Source organism: Lycorma delicatula, chromosome 5, assembly GCF_047948215.1.
Source record: "Lycorma delicatula isolate Av1 chromosome 5, ASM4794821v1, whole genome shotgun sequence".
NCBI classification, from domain to species: domain Eukaryota; kingdom Metazoa; phylum Arthropoda; class Insecta; order Hemiptera; family Fulgoridae; genus Lycorma; species Lycorma delicatula.
The window spans coordinates 144780081-144799192 of record NC_134459.1 but is presented as its reverse complement, the minus strand read 5'-3'; the positions used below and the strand labels follow the sequence as shown (position 1 = coordinate 144799192).

At 30.3% G+C, this 19112-nt stretch overlaps 1 long non-coding RNA gene across 1 annotated transcript in view; it reads left to right on the top strand.

The window, feature by feature from the left end:
- The first annotated feature begins 113 nt into the window (after positions 1-113).
- LOC142324706 (uncharacterized) overlaps positions 114-19112 on the top strand; it is a 43520-nt gene continuing 24521 nt past the window's right edge. Inside the window, exons 1-2 of the long non-coding RNA XR_012756364.1 lie at positions 114-301; positions 5149-5334. This is a non-coding gene — a long non-coding RNA (uncharacterized LOC142324706). The remainder of the gene's footprint in view (positions 302-5148; positions 5335-19112) is intronic.

Below are 19112 nucleotides of genomic sequence, written 5' to 3'. Positions count from 1 at the left end.
GCATACATATCTGGGTTTTCTTTTAATTTGTATTATTTAAAAAATTCATCGACGGAACAATGTTTCTATAAACGAAAATAGTTTAACTGTATTTTAAGAAAATTCGAGAAAATGTTTTTCCTAGTGATTCGTAATTTTTTAAAAATGACAACAGAAGCAAAGAATGCACTTTCTCGTTACCCTAACTAATTACGTTGAGTTATACGAAAATAGTTGTCTGCTTTGATAAAGGTGGATTTTATATTTAAGAATAACAGACCAATCTTTTTAGCAGATTGCTCATTCAGAAATATAAAGAAGGGTAAGTTAACATCTAATTTTCTTAATATCGGTCTGAAAGATTTATACTTTTGAACGCCAGATAATGTTCTGATGGCATATTTTTTAATGTTTAAAACTTGTTCTGATTTTTTGGGGAAGCTGAAACGACTTTATTTGGCTATATGTTTAGGTATAATAAATATTTACTAATAATGACAAGTTCAGCCATTTATTACGTAAATTCAGAGAATAACAGTACATATTAATTTTATGTACGAAATCAATTTCATCATCGAGACTTGTCATCTTTTAAAATACTCAGAAATTTTGCTTTGTGGTTATGTAATCACGCATAATTACTGGATTAATCATATTAACCTATTTTATAACCTGTATATTAACTATATTTAACCTATAATTAACAATAGTTGACTATTAACTATTGTACTTAAATATTGTAACAACTATTTTTCAGTTTTTGAAAAATATTTTAAATTTTGTAGATAACAAAAAGATCTTTTGTCATCCAGTATCTAATTTAGTTTTACATTTTCTAATATTTTTTTAAAAAACTTACTAGCAATGATATCAGTGGGAGATGCTTACCAATTGTAAACAAGTAGTTGAAATTTAATTTTCTGATCAGAATACATATGTAATAAATTTTGGGTAAATATTGTTTTACAGGTGGCTGAAGTCCTTGTTGTTCTAGTTCACTGGTAAATATTTAGACCTGCAAACTCAAACTGAGTTGATGTTTCATTTGTTACAGGACTAGAATTGTCTGGAAAACTAACATTTAATTTCCCACATACTATGATACTGATATTTAGAAATTTTAAAGAGTCTGTTTATGTAGAAAGGATTCAAAAGAACCAGGAGGAGATCTATAAATTACCATCAATATAAATTTTAATGTAATAATTCCACAGCATTTGCAATTAATTTCTTCTGTGATTGTATAGTAAGTTTCAACCTTATTAAAATGGTAGTTTTTAATAAAAATTGAGACCCCAATTTTTATTTACGGTTCTATAACAAACTTGAAATGAATGAGCTCAAAAATTATCTTGCTTCTATGTTTGTCAACTAATGTTCTGAAAAACATGAAAAATCTGGTGACTGAAAAAAATATTTTGACTTTTTCTGTTTTATTTTTAAGCATTGAATATTTACATGGGAAATCTGAATGTTAGTGTGGTTAAAATTATTCTGAGAGGAGAAATCGAAGACAGAAAAAGGATCACCTTATAATTTATAAATAATAATTTCTCAGAATTTCCAGCAATAGGAAAATAAGTTATTTTTATGTTTATTTCCTTTTTTTGTTGTATATTCAAGCTTTATCTTTTACTAAATCTATACTGATTTTGTTTAGGAATTACTCCCAAACTTTGTCCAGTAGGTTTCTTCCTAGATAGCTTAAATAGAATATATATTTATCAAATTTTTGATGAGTTAATGGATGAAATAGAAGCAGCAATTTTTAAATCTAAACTTATATATGCAGTAAAAGAAGCAGCTAATGGAAAAGCTGATAGATAATAGATGATCTGCCGATAGAGGTGATTAAATGTCTTAATCAAGAAATATTACAAGTGGTGATGAAATTTTGTTAAGTGATCTACAGTATAAAGATTATGGTCAGACAATTTTCTTAAAACATCTATGATTTCAGTTTCAATCGATTAAAATCAAAAGGGGAGGTGCACAACTAGATGTTATAGCAGTCCTAAATCCAAAATTTCAACCGACTATGACTAATCGTTTTTGAGTTATACATATGTACATACAAATGTCATGCCAAAACTAGTCAAAATGGATATTTCTGTTGAAATCTGAAAACCAAAGTTTTTGGTTTTGGAAGTAAAAATAAAGAAGTAAAAAAATAAAAGCTTGATCAGAACAATTCAAAATAGGAAAGCTAATTGGCTGGAAGATATCTTAAGAAGAGAAGAATTCATTAATATAGTGGTTAGAAGGATCAGAAGATACATAAAAAAGAGGCTGGAAAAAATAAAAATTTCAGATAATTTAAAAAAATGGAAATTGTTAGCTCAGATTACAGGAATAATGAATATGATCATAGCACAAAGACCTGCTTAATGGCAAATAATTGTATGATGATGAGGAGGAATGAATTAGAAGCAGTAAGTAGTACAGATTTGTTCTGAGGAAGTTATTGAAATAATAAAATTATACTGATTAGATGAAGAGGAAACATCTGTGCAGTTTTTCCTGAAAGATCTAAGGATTAAAATATTTACCATAATCACTTCTATGAAAATTAACAAAATTAAGTACGGACTGTAGATTAATATTTACTTACTTATTCATATTCGGCTGAAATTTGTTATATTCAATATTTTGCGTAGGTAATCTCATACTTGTCATTTTCCATAATTATGTATTTGCAACATCACAAATTTTAAGAGATTACAACAGTTCATCATCCTGCATAAATACAAAAGATTTTTCCAGGAAGCCCGGTTTCTATAGATTCTCTGAACTATTTATTTTGAACTATCATTTCATTCTGAAAACTCTGTAATACTACAACCATTTATTCTGTATTATGATTGAATAATTAACTGAAAAACTTGTGGAGTAAAACTCAATTATTATATAAGTTAGGTTAATTATAAAATAGATTTTTAAATATTGTTTTATGTAGTGTATAAAAATATTACATGTTTTTGTATAAATTTGACATAAATTATTAGGTAAGATAAATATAATGTATTTGTTTATTTGAATTTTTTTTTGTCTTTAGTCATTTGAGTGGTTTGATGCAGCTCTCAAAGATTCCCTATCTAGTGCTAGTCGTTTCATTTCGGTATACCCCCTACATCCTACATCCCTAACAATTTGTTTTACATACTCCAAACATTGGCTGCCTGCACAATTTTTTCCTTATAACTGTCCCTCCAATATTAAAGCGACTATTCCAGTTTGCCTTAATATGTGGCCTATAAGTCTGCCTCTTCTTTTAACTATATTTTTCCAAATGCTTCTTTCTTCATCTACTTGCCACAATACCTCTTCATTTGTCACTTTATCCACCCATCTGATTTTTAACATTCTCCTATAGCACCACATTTCAAAAGCTTCTAATTTTTTCTTCTCAGGTACTCAGATTGGCTAAGTTTCACTTCCATACAAAGCTACACTCCAAACATATACTTTCAAAAATCTTTTCCTTACATTTAAATTAATTTTTGATATAAACAAATTTTATTTCTGACTGAAGGCTCGTTTTGCCTGTGCTATTTGGCATTTTATATAGCTCCTGCTTCATCCATCTTTAGTAATTCTACTTCCCAAGTAACAAAATTCTTCTACTTCCATCATCTTTTCTCTTCCTATTTTTACATTCAGTGGTCTATCTTCGTTATTTCTACTACATTTCATTACTTTCTTTTTCTTGTTTATTTTCATGCAGTAGTTCTTGTCTAGGACTTCATCCATGCTCTTCATTGTAAATCCTTTTTACTCTCAGCTAGAATTACTATATCATCAGAAAATTGTAGCATCTTTATCTTTTCACCTTGTACTGTTACTCCAGATTGACGAATTGATTTCTAAATCTTTACTTAACTATGGTATAATCTATCTGATACCTTGCAATATCACCTGGCTTTTTCCATGTGTATATTACTCTGTTTTATTTTTAAACTGGGTGTTGGCAATTACTAAATTATACTTTGTGCAAAACTCTGTAAGTCGGTCCCTTTTTCATTCCTTTTGCTCTCAGCCTGTATTCACCCACTATATTTCCTTCCTTGCCTTTTCCAATGCTTGCATTCCAATCGCCAACTAAAATTAAATTTTCATCTCCTTTTATGTGTTCAATTTCTTCGTATGCACACTCTACTTCATCATCATTATGGGCACTTGTAGACATATAGAAGTTAACAATCGTTGTCGGTTTAGGTTTCGATTTTATCCTTATTATAATGATTCTGTTGCTATGCATTTTGAAATACTCTACTCTTCTTGTTCATTACGAAACCTACTCCTGCCTGCCCATTATTTGAAGCTGAGTTAACTATTATAAAATCACCTGACCAAAAATCATTTTCCTTTTCCCACCGAACCTTGCTAATTCCTATTATATCTACATTTATCCTATCCATTTCCCTCCTTAAATTTTCTAACCTACCAACCTTTTTTAGACTTCTAACATTCCATGCTCCGACTCGTAGAATGTTATTTTTTAATTTTCTGGTGACCCCTTCCTTAGTGGTCCCCACCCAGAGATCTAAACGGGGGACTAGTTTACTTCTGGAATATTTTACCAAGGAAGGCGCCTCCATCATTTTTATATGAAAATGCAGGGAGCTACATTTTCTTTGAAAAAAAGCAGCTGTAGTTTTCCATTGCTTTCAGCTACGCAGTACTCAGAGGATTTAGTGATGTTAATATGGCTATTTAAGTAATCCTAACCTACACCCTTAATAACTACTGAAAGAGTTGCTGCCCTCTTTCAGGAATCATTCCTTAGTCTGGCTCTCAACAGATACCTCTCCGATATGGTTGCACCTTTGGTCCAGCTATTCTGTATCACTGAGCACTCAAGCCCCCTCACCAACGGCAAGGTCTCAGGATTCATAGAGAGCGATTTGAATAATAATCATTATTTAAATAAATAATTCTTAATTTTAGCAGATTTTATTAGTAATTGTACCATAGTACACAAGTAAAATCTATTCATAAGATCTTGGCACATATCGTAAGTGTCTCTTCCCTGGTAAAATTTTTATGAAGATAATTCAGCTAATAGCAATAACACAAAAATATGATAATGTCATAATTTTTTAAGTTGTCAAAATGAAAAATCTGTTATTAAGAGAGCATTAATTAATTAGTTAATTTTTTTTGGTATAGTAGAGCTGTAAGGAGACAAACCTCCTCCTGGTTGGACAACATTAAGGATTGGACTGGTATCCAAGGGACAGAAGCACTTATGCGTAGTGCTCAGAACAGAGAGGAATACACCATCTTTATAGACGTCAGGGGGACCTGAAGTGACACTTTAAGAAGAAGAATACATACTTTAAAAAAATAATAAAGGTAATTTTGTGTTATTTTATAATAATTATATCCTTTTTATTATTTGTTTTTAAAATCCATATTAGTATTAATAATTCATGTATATTAATTACCTGTAAGCATTTCAGTACTTTTTCTTGTCTATAATGAACATATGTTACATTTTTCAAAATTCATTATTTTCTGTAGAAAAGTTTTTCAAAACCTGCTACTGGTTATCTTAGTGAAAGTTATCAAAATTTTGCCTATGTTGGAGCTACAACATAGCTCCAATATGTCCATTGTGTCTCTGAAGAAACTAACTTGAGCAGAAGGTAGATCAGACATAGATAAAGCTTTTATAACTTTCATCTTAAAATAATATTTATAATTTTAAAAATATTTTTGAATTATAATATTTATCATTGCATAACAAAAATTTTATTTTCCAATTGTTAGAAGTGGAACATGTGGAATAAGTATTTTATTGATTTCCAAAAAATGGGAAGGTCTACTACATGAATTTGTTTCTTATTTCTGAATATGTTAATTCAGAGTTTGTGAACTTGATTAATTTTAATGAAGGTTTGATATCATGTTGGCCCCATAAGAAAATCTTTAAAGAAACTTAAATTCATATACACTGAGAGTTAAATTTTAATCATTATTAACCAAGTATATTTATTGAAGTTATTGGTGACTAGTCTATTGTATGAGAGTCAAACAAGTCTACGAACAGAATTTATTAAGCAAATAAGATGAATATCAATTAAAAATTACTGTGAAAAATCTTCTAATCTTTCTCTTTTACATATTTTGAAGTTTTGAAATCCCAATACAGGTGTGGTGTACAAAAATAAATTTAAATTATGTTGTTCAATATGAATAATATTGTAATTTCTTATAACTTTTAGAGACATCCTCACTCCTTTTTAAAACTAAAGATGTTTTGCTGGGAGTAGTTAACAAGATTTCTATGCTGGGTATATAAAAATAGTTGATGCAATATTTTGCAGTTTCTCACATTGTATAAAAAAAATGTAAATAGCCTGAATTCATATGTCTCAAGTAGAGCATTCTTATAATAGGTTGTTTTTTTACAGTTATATTCTGCTTAAAAAGGAATATTTGGAGACAGAATGTTATAAAAAGTTATAGAGAAATCTATACTATAACGAGAAAGACCATATGACTATCCCTACCATATAGTCTGTGTATTGACAAATACGTTGTCCACATCAATGACAGAATAGTAGTATTTCAGATTTTTAATCCAGAAAGTCTTATGTTCAAATCCTAATCAGGCGTGGCACTTTTCATATATAACAAACTTCCATTCCATATTCCTATGCACAAGCTTTTAGCTTATATGGTGAATTATTTGTAAAAAATTCCATGTACGAGTGAAAAATGTCTTTATGTCTGAAATAACTTTTCAATCTAGTACAATAATGAACAACAAATTCATACAGAAAAATTAAATTAATATTTTTCTTCTCAAGTATAAGTCAAGATCAATCCTTCCGTCTTTTATCTTTGAAAACTGGTCTCTCCATCTTTTCATTGGCTGGCCCAGGCTTTTTCTACCCTTTGGACTACACTTCTCATACATGGAATTATTGTTAGACTCATGTGCCTTACATGATTTAATCACTTCCCTTTATAGTCCCTAATGCTGTACATGATTTAATCACTTACCTTTATAGTCCCTAACCTTCGTTAAAGTGCATATACCCAACTTCCCATGAAAATCCTCATTCCTTTTCCTATCAAGTCTGTTATACCCAGCAACCTACCTTAGAAATCTCTTCTCAGTACCTTGCAGCCTACACTCATCAACACTTGATAATGTCAAGTTTCCCCACTGTACAAACAACTAGACACTGATAACACTCTATAGAACTTCAATAACATCTCTATTCTCTCTCTATTCCGTGAAGTATATTTGAGCCTATTAAATCTTTCAATTTTACTGTAAATATATATATAAATATATACAGTACATATATATGTACAATAAAAAAAGATTGAATTTAGTAAAATTCAATCTTTTTTTATTGTATTTGTCTATATCTTCCTCTGTACTACTAATTATATCAAAAACAAAAGTAAAACCTAGTTTTCCAACAGCAGTACAGAATCTAACAATGTTTCTTACCTTATCTTATTTTTTCTCCAATTTTTACATTAAACGCACTTTCAAGGGGTTCCCTCATCATCAGTTAATCAAAATTGTATAAAAAATTACACATTAGAATTAAAACATTAAAAATTGTCACACGTTGTAAAATATGTAGCAACATTATGTAATTTAATGTGTAATTTAAAAATAGTAGGATATTTTTGCCTGGTAGGCATTCATAATTAATTTAGTAAAAATAAATCTTTTTGTATTGTATTTATCCATAATAAAAATTTTGATTAACTGACGAGGGAAACCCTTGAAAGTGGATTTAATGTAAAAATTGGAGAAACAATAAGATGAAACATTGAAACAATAAGAAAATAAGGCAAGAAACATTGTTTGATTCTGTACTGCTGGTGAAAAGGTAGGCATGTGTAATATCATACCTCGAGGTTATGGTATAATACATCCCAAAAAATTAAATGATGACACCTGTTCTATTATGTGTCTTTAAGAACAATCTTTGATCTTATGGGGACATGTTTCACAAAATGCCATTACTCTTTAGATTTTTCAACTGAAATCATTAGATTGTCAGTAGATTGTCATGAGCTTAGCCACCCTTTCAAGCTCATCAAAGCAGCTGCAGAGTCTCTTCTTTATCTGATAATGATAACCTGGTCATATACAAAAAGCAAAGTATGGCTTCCTCTTTTTCCAAAATCCAAACCATAGCAAGGTAAATATGTAATCCACTCGCGTAACATCTCATCTGTGTACAAATTAAACACCACCAGAGACAGGCTACATCCCGGTCTTAATCCTATATTCACAACATCCAACTTAGTATTTTTCCCTGCCATAGATACTCATATGTTCGAATACATGTACATTTAATTACTCCTATTAAGTGTTTTGGAATTCCTCTTCTTTTTAAAATATCTAACATAAATGTTCTACGCACCATATCAAATGCCTTAATATAATTTACAAAAAGCAAATGGGTCTCTATTAAATTTCCTGTTTTTCTCAATAATTTGTTTCTGAGCAAATATGTTATCTAAACAAGATCACCCTGCTCTCAAGCCAGATGCTCCTCCACTAAAACCACTTCAGTTAAAGGCCTCAATCTCATATCAGTCACAATGCTAGAAAATATCTCATATGCCACATTCAGCAGACTTATTCCTTTTTAGTTCTCACAATCTGATCTTCCTTTTTTAAAAACAGTAATTGCCACCGACCAATCTGATTGCATACTCTTTTGTTTCCACATATATTAATGAACCTAAAAAATCTCAGTTTAAAAGTTTGTGATGCACTTTTAAACATCTCAGCCTTTAACCCATCATTTCCTCAAGCTTTTCCTACTCCAAATAAATTTAGGGCTTCCTTCAATTATCCATACTGGATGTTATCAACAAATGAAAAATCACGTGAATTCTTGGTATTTACAGTTCCCATTTCCTCTTCATCCATCCATAATTTATTGAAATACTATAGAAAGGCTTTCCTACTAATAATATTCAAATCAGCCAGATCTTTTGTATGTGTGTTCAAATGTCTCATTACCTTAAATGCCATTTCCTGATTTCCGTGTATATCATTTTGCCACCTTTGTACCTACTCTCTTGCTGGGCGTTTTACTCTCCAAAACATTAGCTAGTCTGCGATATTCCTGCCTTGCAGGAATATCTGTTTTCATCTGTTTTAGCAACTACAAGGTGTTTATAAGCAATGTTTTTCTTCTTAACTGCCTCCTTCATTATTGCCTATTCCATATACAATTCCTCCTTTGTTTTCCTTTCTGGCTCTTCCCAAATAACTCCAAGGCAGCTCTTTCCAAAATAGATTTCATATTATACCACTCTTCTTCCACTCCATCACTCAGATCAAAGAACCCATCATGCACATTCAATTGCTGCTGATATAATTGCCTCGCTGAGTAATACTGCAACAAATTCACCTTCCATGTCAACCTTTCCCCCTATGTCCTTTCATGTCTTTACATCAATCTCAAGCTTTCAAATAACATGAAATGCACACTACCAATATCACATCCTCAATAAACCTGGGCAATTATAAACAAGTTAAACACTTTCGATTTGCAAGGAAATAGTCAATTGTACTCCTATTCTTTCTGGCAGTCCATGTATTATTTTTATGGATTTCCTATCCTTAATCCATTAAGAGAAGCAAAATCTCACAAGGCTCTTCCATCTAAATTATATACATTCTCATTAGGCTTCCCATCAATTGATTTACATCCACTGTAGCATTCAAATCACCATAATAAAATTATTATTAGAGCTATTTATTATTAGAGTATTTTGCATATCCCATAAAAATCCTCTTTTCCTTCTTCCGTCTTTCCTCTGGTGCAGAGACACATAAAAAAACTATATATCCTCTCTCAATTCTACATTATACCCGCATAATTTTATCTGAAACCCACTCATATAAAAGTGAATTTTATCTTTTCACTTTTTATTCAGAATAATGGCCACTCCTGATGTTGCATGAGCCTATATCTCAACACCACTACAAAATACCCAAATCATAAAAACCTCTCAGTTTCTTCTTAGTTTCACTTATCACTAAAATTTATGTTCCTGGCTTCCATGATCTTTACAAGCTCCACCTCCTTCCCCAATGACCATACATTCCACGTACACATATTTAATTTTTGCTGTAGTCCAAAAGCCCTTTACTCTTTAAAAAGTTCCCCATCAACGCTAACCTTAATTTCAGTCCAACTTTTCGTCTTTGGATGAGGAAAAGTTGGAGGGAAAAAAATGAGGAAAAAATACTAACCTGATTGCGGGTAAGGTGGGGCTGCCACCTTAGACCCTCTGGTCATGTGTCTGAGTTTCAATCGGAAGCCAATTCCTGCTCTGTTCTACCTTCTCTGCCGTTGGGTAAATCTTCCTCTTCTGCCGTCAAGGCTGTTAGATGGTTGCCACCTGTAACCCTAAGCTGGGACCTACGACTGGGTGTTACCATCCGGTTCCAGATGGACCCAGGTTTTTTACAAGATAATTACTCCTCTCCCTCCACTCTTCCCTATCATCTTGGAAGATGGCCCGGACTTAGGATCAGCTTGCGGCTGTGTTGAAATATAATATTCTATAAAAAAGTGTATAATGGGAACATAGTTTAATGAAAAGTAGGATTAGTTACTACAGAAAGTATACATGACCAAATCTTTCAAAAATTATTCAAATAAGTACAGATTAACTGTCCAATTTAAAGCTGCTGATGTGAGATGAATTTTTATATCCTGTGAAAAATGTCAAAACAACCTGACTGGAATTTGAATCCAAGACCTGTTGGGTGATTAGCAGAGATGCTACCACTCCTTGATATCAACCATGAATAGCAGTGATGTCTACGACAGAGGTCAGCAGACTTCTTTGGTGGACAAAGTAAATATATTGTAACAAGACCGGCATAATGAACCTGACTAATGAATTATTGCCAATTAAGAAGAAAGTAGTAGAAAATACAATAATAGGAGGAATCCAGAAAGGGGCTAAAAGGAATCCTTTTAGTAAAGGTAACAGGTCTGTTTAACAATTGTTTTTTGTAATACTGCCCACTTGAGACACACCTAAACAATTTTTGCTCTGTGAGAAGAGCTACTGGATCCAGGCTAAAAATGCATGGGAATGAAAGGGCTCAGTTGATTGTTCTCACACTCAACTGGGGTTTCGTCTACAGTGTTAGTTCTGTGAATCAGGAGTGAATTTTGAATGCAGGTATGAGGCAGCTAAGGTGACGCCATGAGTAACTCTAGTATATAAAAACAAGAAATGGGTCTGCGACTATAAGTGAAAGATATAATTTATTAAATTTCATTCACAAACTGTTAGGGTATTTGTGAACAGCAAATGTATTTGCAGTGAAATAACTTTATAACCTGTCTTATCTGTTGTACTATTGTTGTTAATACAAGACTAGTTGTTAAAAGTGTTAAGAATAGCGGTTATGTCTTTTATCAATGGGATTTAATTCTGGTTTTCATTATTTATCTACCTGTGAATAAATCCTGGTATTTACTTTAAATTATATTTTGTGTGTAATCTCTGTTTATTATTATTATTATTGACATTTATGATTATTTGTTTGTTATTGACTTTTAATATTATTATAGTTTACTGTTGTCACTATTGTCATTATTCTAATTATTATTGTGAGATTTTTTTATTGGTCTGTTATTAGTATTATCATTATTAATATTGATTTATCTTGTTCTGCTTATGCTCTTTAACTAATAAATTGTAATTATATAAAAAATTTCATTTCTCTCAATATCCTGAACAAGCTGTGAACATGCGACAATATATATTTTATTTACATTTTACTCAAAACTAATAAAAACTTATTTTATAAACCTTCTCTAAATTATTATTTAGTTTTTAATATCAGTAATAAAGTGTATGCACTTTATTTTTATATAATTTGTTTTTTTTATAATTACATTATAAAATTACTTTTGATTTAATTAAGTTGGCATATATCCACTAAACAGAAGATTTTTTGTGTTTCAAACCACTTTGTTCTCATTTCAATTTCTTCAAGTGCTTTTTGGAGTGAAGAACATCAACTTCTTCATTTTCACAATTTTCAGTATCTTACTTGTTTTCTTGAATCACATCTTTTGTATTATTTGTTTGACATATAGGCTGATATCATCCTTTGCACTACCAGAGGTTCGCTTAAAACGATTAATTTTTGTTAATAAACAGTATCTGTTTCTTTATTCTTCTTTGTGGTAGGCAAAAAAAAAAAAAAAAGCTGACACTAAGGTGAAAGCAACAGATAAAGATGGTGTTCAAGAGGAACTGAAATATTATGCCAAGAAATGTTTTTTTTTTTGCCTTAGTTAAAAGCTTATTGTCTTTTGACTATAAATTACTTTAACATTAAAATTAAAGTTTTATCTTTACTAAAAATAAAAATTACTGAATTGCTTCGAATTTAATGATCATATTAATATACAACATACTTTTGTCACTTAAGTAATGGGCCCTAATTGATTTTTGGTAATAGTATTTTATTTGCGTTTAATTGATAAAAGATTTTAATAAGATCGGCACAGCACATAGATTACAAGCATAATTAAAATAGAAGTAAATCTCAGATTTGTACCTTGTTAGGTACAAAGAAAGTTATTTATAGTGGTTTTTGGTAGTTTACAAGAGATCGGGGTTGTGAAAATATGTTTGTTATTGTCAATTTTCTGGGCGTTTTCTAATTTTATTTTTGTTAATTCCTTCTGTGACCAGTGAAGTCAGGAAAATTTGTTTGTTATACTCATATTCAGCTGTTATTTTTAATTTGTGTTTTTTTTTATTTTTGTAAATAGTAGTCTTGATAAATCTTGAATAGTAGTGTTGTCTTGATAAATCATGATGGTATCAGCATATTTGTGCCAGTATATTGTTTGTTAGCATGTTCTTGTTGTTAAATTTGTACATTTGTTGTAGATATATTTCTGTTAGTATACTGAAAATTGGAGAGCCATAGGGAGACCATCAAATTGTGTGTAACATTGTTTTGAAATGTAAAGTAATTTTGTATTGTAATTATGTTTATTATTTTTAAATAGTGGTAAGTAGCTTATACAATTATGACTTTTTTCCAAATAAAATGGTTATACTAGTTTTTTTTTTTAGCAATCAATCCTTTTTTTTTTAAAGTCTTCAGTCAGCTCACTATAATATTTTCATGTCAACATAATTAATATATACCCATCATCCTCAGTTATTTTAAATATATTAATATTACCTTTCTCAATAATTTTTACCATCTATTGCATAACTGACTGAACCTTAATGTCTGTGTATAAGATCATTCGATCTGATTTGTCTATTTACAAGATTCTGCCATAAATTCCTTTCCTCTTGTATTTATCTTTTTATTTTGTGCTTTATCATCCATCTAATTATCAACATCACTTGTAAAACTAAAGAAAGACTTCTGTTTTTTTACTCTTTGCTTTACCTGTTTTCCATGTTTCATTACTGATTCACTCTACACAAATATTTTTTTACATAATAGTACACAAATATTTTAATATTTAAGATAATTTTAATATATATTATTAGTTAGGCTGGTCATATTGTTTATTTAAAAGAAGATAGGTGAAGCAAAAAGGTGCTGGGTTGGAGGCTTATGGAACCAATCAAAAAAAGAGAAAGGTGTAAGTGACATCAGAAGATGAAAAGTGTTGAATTATTATATGGAAAAGAGTGGCTATGGATTGAATAGATTAGAAGAGAGTTACTGATGTGAACACTGAAGTATGACCACTGCTTGAGCTAGCAAGTAATAGATTCTGTAATATGATAGGCAGAGGTCAATGATAAATGGAATACTAAATTTAAATAATCTGGGAAAATAATAATAAACGATGTAAGTAAGATCTAATGATGTAATATCTTAAGTTTTGCAAAGTAGAATGTTGTAGTAGTATTGCTATGTAAATCAGATACCTTCATAATATGTATGTAAATCAGATACCTAAGATGCCACAGTTTAGCAAAATTTAATGTTTGTTTTGATTTTATAGGTACTACTGTGTATCAAAGAAAAAAAGGGTTTATAATCACACATTAATAAAATGGCATATAAATTCTTACTTAGATTTATGTTATAATAATAATAATAATAAAAGAATTAGTAAAAAAAAGAAATCTAAATAATTTTCTTCAGAGAATATATCTGTAAAAAACCGTTGCTTCTGAATAAAAATTAATTATTCATTTTTTAGTTTCTTTTTAATGGAAAAAAATTAACTTTGATTAAAAATAATGTGTGTACCCCTCACAGAAGTTTTGAATTTGTTAATGGTATGTTTAGCAGATTTATTTATTTTCTTTTTTAACAATAATAATCCACTGCTTTATAACCAATCCCCATGTATAATAATGATTTTTGCTGTGTATGAAAAATTCCACACTTGACCAGATCTTAACCTGGAACCTCTAGATGAATGCAGAGACACTACCACTCTGTCCTGGAGATTGATGAGCAGTCCTTATGATATTGAAATATTCATTTTTTGTTCTAAATTAAATTCCTGATAATAAATTCTGCAGTAAATTCTGTTTGTTAGAACAGGTTTGAAAATGATTTTGATTCATTGACCAAATAAATTTTTTTCTAATAGTAAATATTGTGTAGGGTAAAGCAAGGACAGAATGCCCACTTTTCAAATATATGAAAATAATTAATATTTCAACTACCTTTAAGTTAGTTAGTAATAATGTTGTGAGTACATTGGTATGGACATTTTCTAAACATATATACAATCACCATTTTATAAATCCTACTTAACATTTCTCGAACATATTAGAAACAGTATTTTTGGACCACTTCTCTTAATAGGGTTGGTGAGATAGCCTAAATGGTGTAGGAGAGATGGCATAGTAAAAAATTATTGACTTATTGTGGTTTTTTTCAGTAAAACATTTGTAGTCGCATCATAATAGTTTTTATTATCAAATATTACTTAGAATACTTTCACAAATATTAACAATTTAAGACAAAATATTACTTAAAAAAATATTTTTAAAATTTAAATTTCAAACAAAGAAGACTAATTATATAAGATTAAGAAATGATAAAACTTATTTTTTTAAGATTTTATTATTTCTTTTGTGAGTGTTTACTCTTCTGATTTCCTTTCTTTTGAGTAAAGCACACTTGTCTTTGTAAATCAAACAATCTTCATGAAGCCACCTTGAACAAACCACATACATTATCCAATCACAAGATATTTATATAATAGTCTTCTCAACACTCCATGCATTCATTGATGTCAAAATCTTCACTTTCATGATCTTTAAGAAGATTAATTTCAATTTTGTCCTCTGAGGTAAAAGAGAAATCTTCAAATTTCTTGCCAATACTTACTTGCTTTCTAATGTTGTTTTTCACCTTCAGCATGTTTTCCTTTTTAATCTGATGTTTGGTTTTTACTTTGCTCATTTTTATCCTCGTGCCCTAATTTCTTTTTTTTATTCAGCATATTCCCTCTCATTGTCAGGTTTTGGGAACTTTGCTTTTGTTTTGATAGAGATGGCTTGAGGCCATTTGGAAATCTGTTTCAAAACTCTAGTAGGCGTTAGGAGACATTGTATGATCAATGGTCTTTGTAGGTTGTGACCAATTATTCGAAAGCTTATAAGGAGAATTATTAAACGTAATAAGTGGGAAACTTTGAGAGGGAAGAAAGAGAGGAATCGCTTATAACATTATGTTTTGGCACTTTATGAATGGGCTCTTGATTTAACAGAAAAGCATGATCGGGTATTTGCGTCCTTTTTGAGAGGATAGACACCTGTTGAACAAATGCAGTAATACTGTTTTCCCTGAAAGTTTGTTTTTCATTATATTGTTACGTGCTTCATTAAACATTCACTTAAAAGGTCCAAAAAATGCATGGTCTAAGAGCTACAGGAGTGAATAGTGTAAATCTGTGAACATAGTATAATGACATTATTTTCTCTGGTCAATTCAAGCTCCTCGATACTCATATCAGCTACATTCCAATTAAAAAATTAATTACAGCCTGTTTCTTGGCAAAAAATGGCTCAGAAATCATACTTTAAAAAAGATCAGTGTTTACATATGGACTTTCTCATTTTAATGACTGTACTTGGTGGAGCACTATATAAATATATTTGTTTTGAGTAAATGCCTTTGAAAATGCAATAAGGAGGAATGAAAATCCCGTTGCACTGCAATACCTAATTGTTTCCTCCTTTTTGCCAGACGTTATTACCCTAACTGTTTTTTCCCCTTTCCCTGACAATCTCTCATTGGGTCATTATTCAAGTGCACACCAGATTCAGTGCACTTCCATATAAACCAGGTTTATCAAAGAGGTCGTTACAGTAAATAACTTGTTTAAATTCCTCCACTTTTCTAATAGAAATATCTTTATTTCTTCTTAGAAATAACTGGAGCCAGACCTTTCCGGCTTTTTGTTTGCTGATGAATGCTTGAATTTTACCTAAAAATTCCACCAGATTGTAGGCTATACTTCTAACATTAGACCTAGTTGTCGCAAATCCGACTGACTGCAGTTGTTTCGTAACTTTTTTCTTCGTCACCTAGTTGGCTTGAAGGAGCCATAGATTACTTTTGTTAATTAGTAGATGTTATGTAAGATAGTCTATGGTATTCTGTAGAATTTCAAGGCTTTACCTTAAACTAATTTCCATATTTTTAACAGAATTCATAACAAATGTAAGATTTTCTTCTGACCACTTCTTCTTTAACAAAGAAACCATTTCTTATGCAAATATATCTAATGTAAGCGAACTCTACTAAACTGGTAGGAGACATGGCCCACTTGTTTGTGCCAAATGAAGATTGTCAGTTAATAACTGGGACTGAGCACATGGTTTAAGATCTTCTTAATTTGTAAATTTGAGTTCGGATGCCACTAATTTAACAATTAAATTATGCTACATAAAATTTGTAACGCTACTACAAAAAACCAAAGTAAATCCGACTAAAAATGTAGAAAAACAATTACTATTCATAATACAAACACTCACAAACTGAACTAGCGACTCAGACTGGGATGCTTGACCTTCACAGCTGGTATCCAAAACATTCGAACTCCCACCACACCTAAACATGCAGGGGTGCCAATTCTTCTTCCTAAAAACAAAAATCCTGAGGAATGAATCTTAATGTATCGAATCTATTCTTTCCTGTTAACCTGTATGCATTTTATTTGCAATATTCAGAAGTGAACAGTTAGTTTCATTTAAGTGAAGAATTTCATTTCACTCTGTATCCTTTGTTTCTGCATTATGTCTTCCAAACATTTTTAATCAAGTTATTTTTGAACGTTTTTTATCTTATAAGATTTTACTTTATCATGTTTTTATATCCTTTATCTATTCCTCTGTTTTTCTTTTTTTCTTTCCATCGAATATTTTTGATTGTACCATAATTTTCAAAAGAAAAGATTATTATCAAACACTTGTGTTTTTGCCAAATTTATTCGTATACCTATTAAAATAAGTAGGAGTTCATAACGTTCTCATTTTTTAGGCTGAGTTTTCCAAAAAAATGATTTGATAAAACTGTATTATTATTATTCCAATTATTTTCATGTGTCTCTGTGTTGCGATCAGTTTAAAGTCGTATCAGCTACTTAAGTCGTTAGGGCTTATGTTTTAGTCGATCAATATTAATTTTTCTAGACCTACTCGGGAATCAAATCATAGACTTTGGGTTTAGCATTTAATCACGCTACTGTCTGTTCTGTTAAGACATCTCTGTGTGGTGCTATGTTGTATAGATTGATATTTTCAAACTAGATTTAGGAAAACGATTAAATTAATTCGATCGTTTAAGTAAATCGAATTAAGTTAATTATTTATTTAAATCGTAAATTATTTAGCTAAGTATATGTATGTTCGTATTTGTGGATTAAAACAAAAAATAATATTACCCGTATTCGTAATTTTTTTTTGTTACGAATGAAAGTATATACGAAATTCATCGATATATTGATTTTTGTTTATTTCATTATTGTCTGTACATTAAATGAAAGACGTGACGATATCGACTGTTTAAATATATACTTGTGTTGTGCAATGAGCACCTGAGCACCTGACATGCTATGTCTCGCCTACCCCGTACTTTCATGTACAACCCTACTCTACAAAAATCGGATATCTCTCGTATGTCCAATTACGAAAATAGTCGGTCATCTGTAGCCTATCGAGTCGAGTCGATTCGGGTAGTTAAGTGCATCGAACACTTAAAACGTGTTTTCTCATCACGTACGAGTACCGCACCGAACAACATGTAACAACAATAACTATCAATTTTTGTAAATAAATTAATAATTATAAACCTATAGGCTACGTACTCTTATAATATTTTGACATATCTTACTATTATATTTCATATTATTATTGTTCAGTGTAATAATTATTATATAATAAATGTGAAGGCAATAATTATTAAATATCATTCGTATCCCGATATTTCATAACCAATCCTTTTACGAACGTAATGAATGTTATATTGGTTTATAGGAAATGTTAAAAAAAATTGCTTTTAGAAATCGTATTTATGTAAAAGTCATTTCCTTAATTTGTCTTCTATCCTTGATTCGAACCAGATTCTTTATGAACTAGAAAATTGACGTGACGTTTCTGCTTTCGTAGGTAATAATACTTTTCTCCAATATATCTATCTGCTAAAGTGTTATCGATAAATAAATTTTTTTTTCCTTAAAATATTTCAAAAAACTAGATTTTCTAAACGGTTGAAACTTTAATCGCGATTTGTGGTTTACAATAGGATACCGGTAATCTAGCTCGACCTCTGAGAATTTGTAACCGGAAAATTGGATATTTTATTTTTATATTAAAAATCACGTGTTGGATTCGTTAACGCATGGCTTTTTCCATTTCAATATCTTTTTAGGAAATTTTACTCGAATGTAAGAAAAGAAGAAATGTTTAAAATCTTCGTGAGAATCGGTTAGCAGTTATGAGTAAAAAAATGAAGAAAGAAATTAGACTAGTATATATAAATAGTTTGTCGTCTAGGAATTAATCTTTTATATAAAATAAATAATAAAGCAACTAAAGGATAAATTTGCTGAGACTATATAAGAAAATCGCCGATAACGTTGTTCTTTTGGTAGAAACCA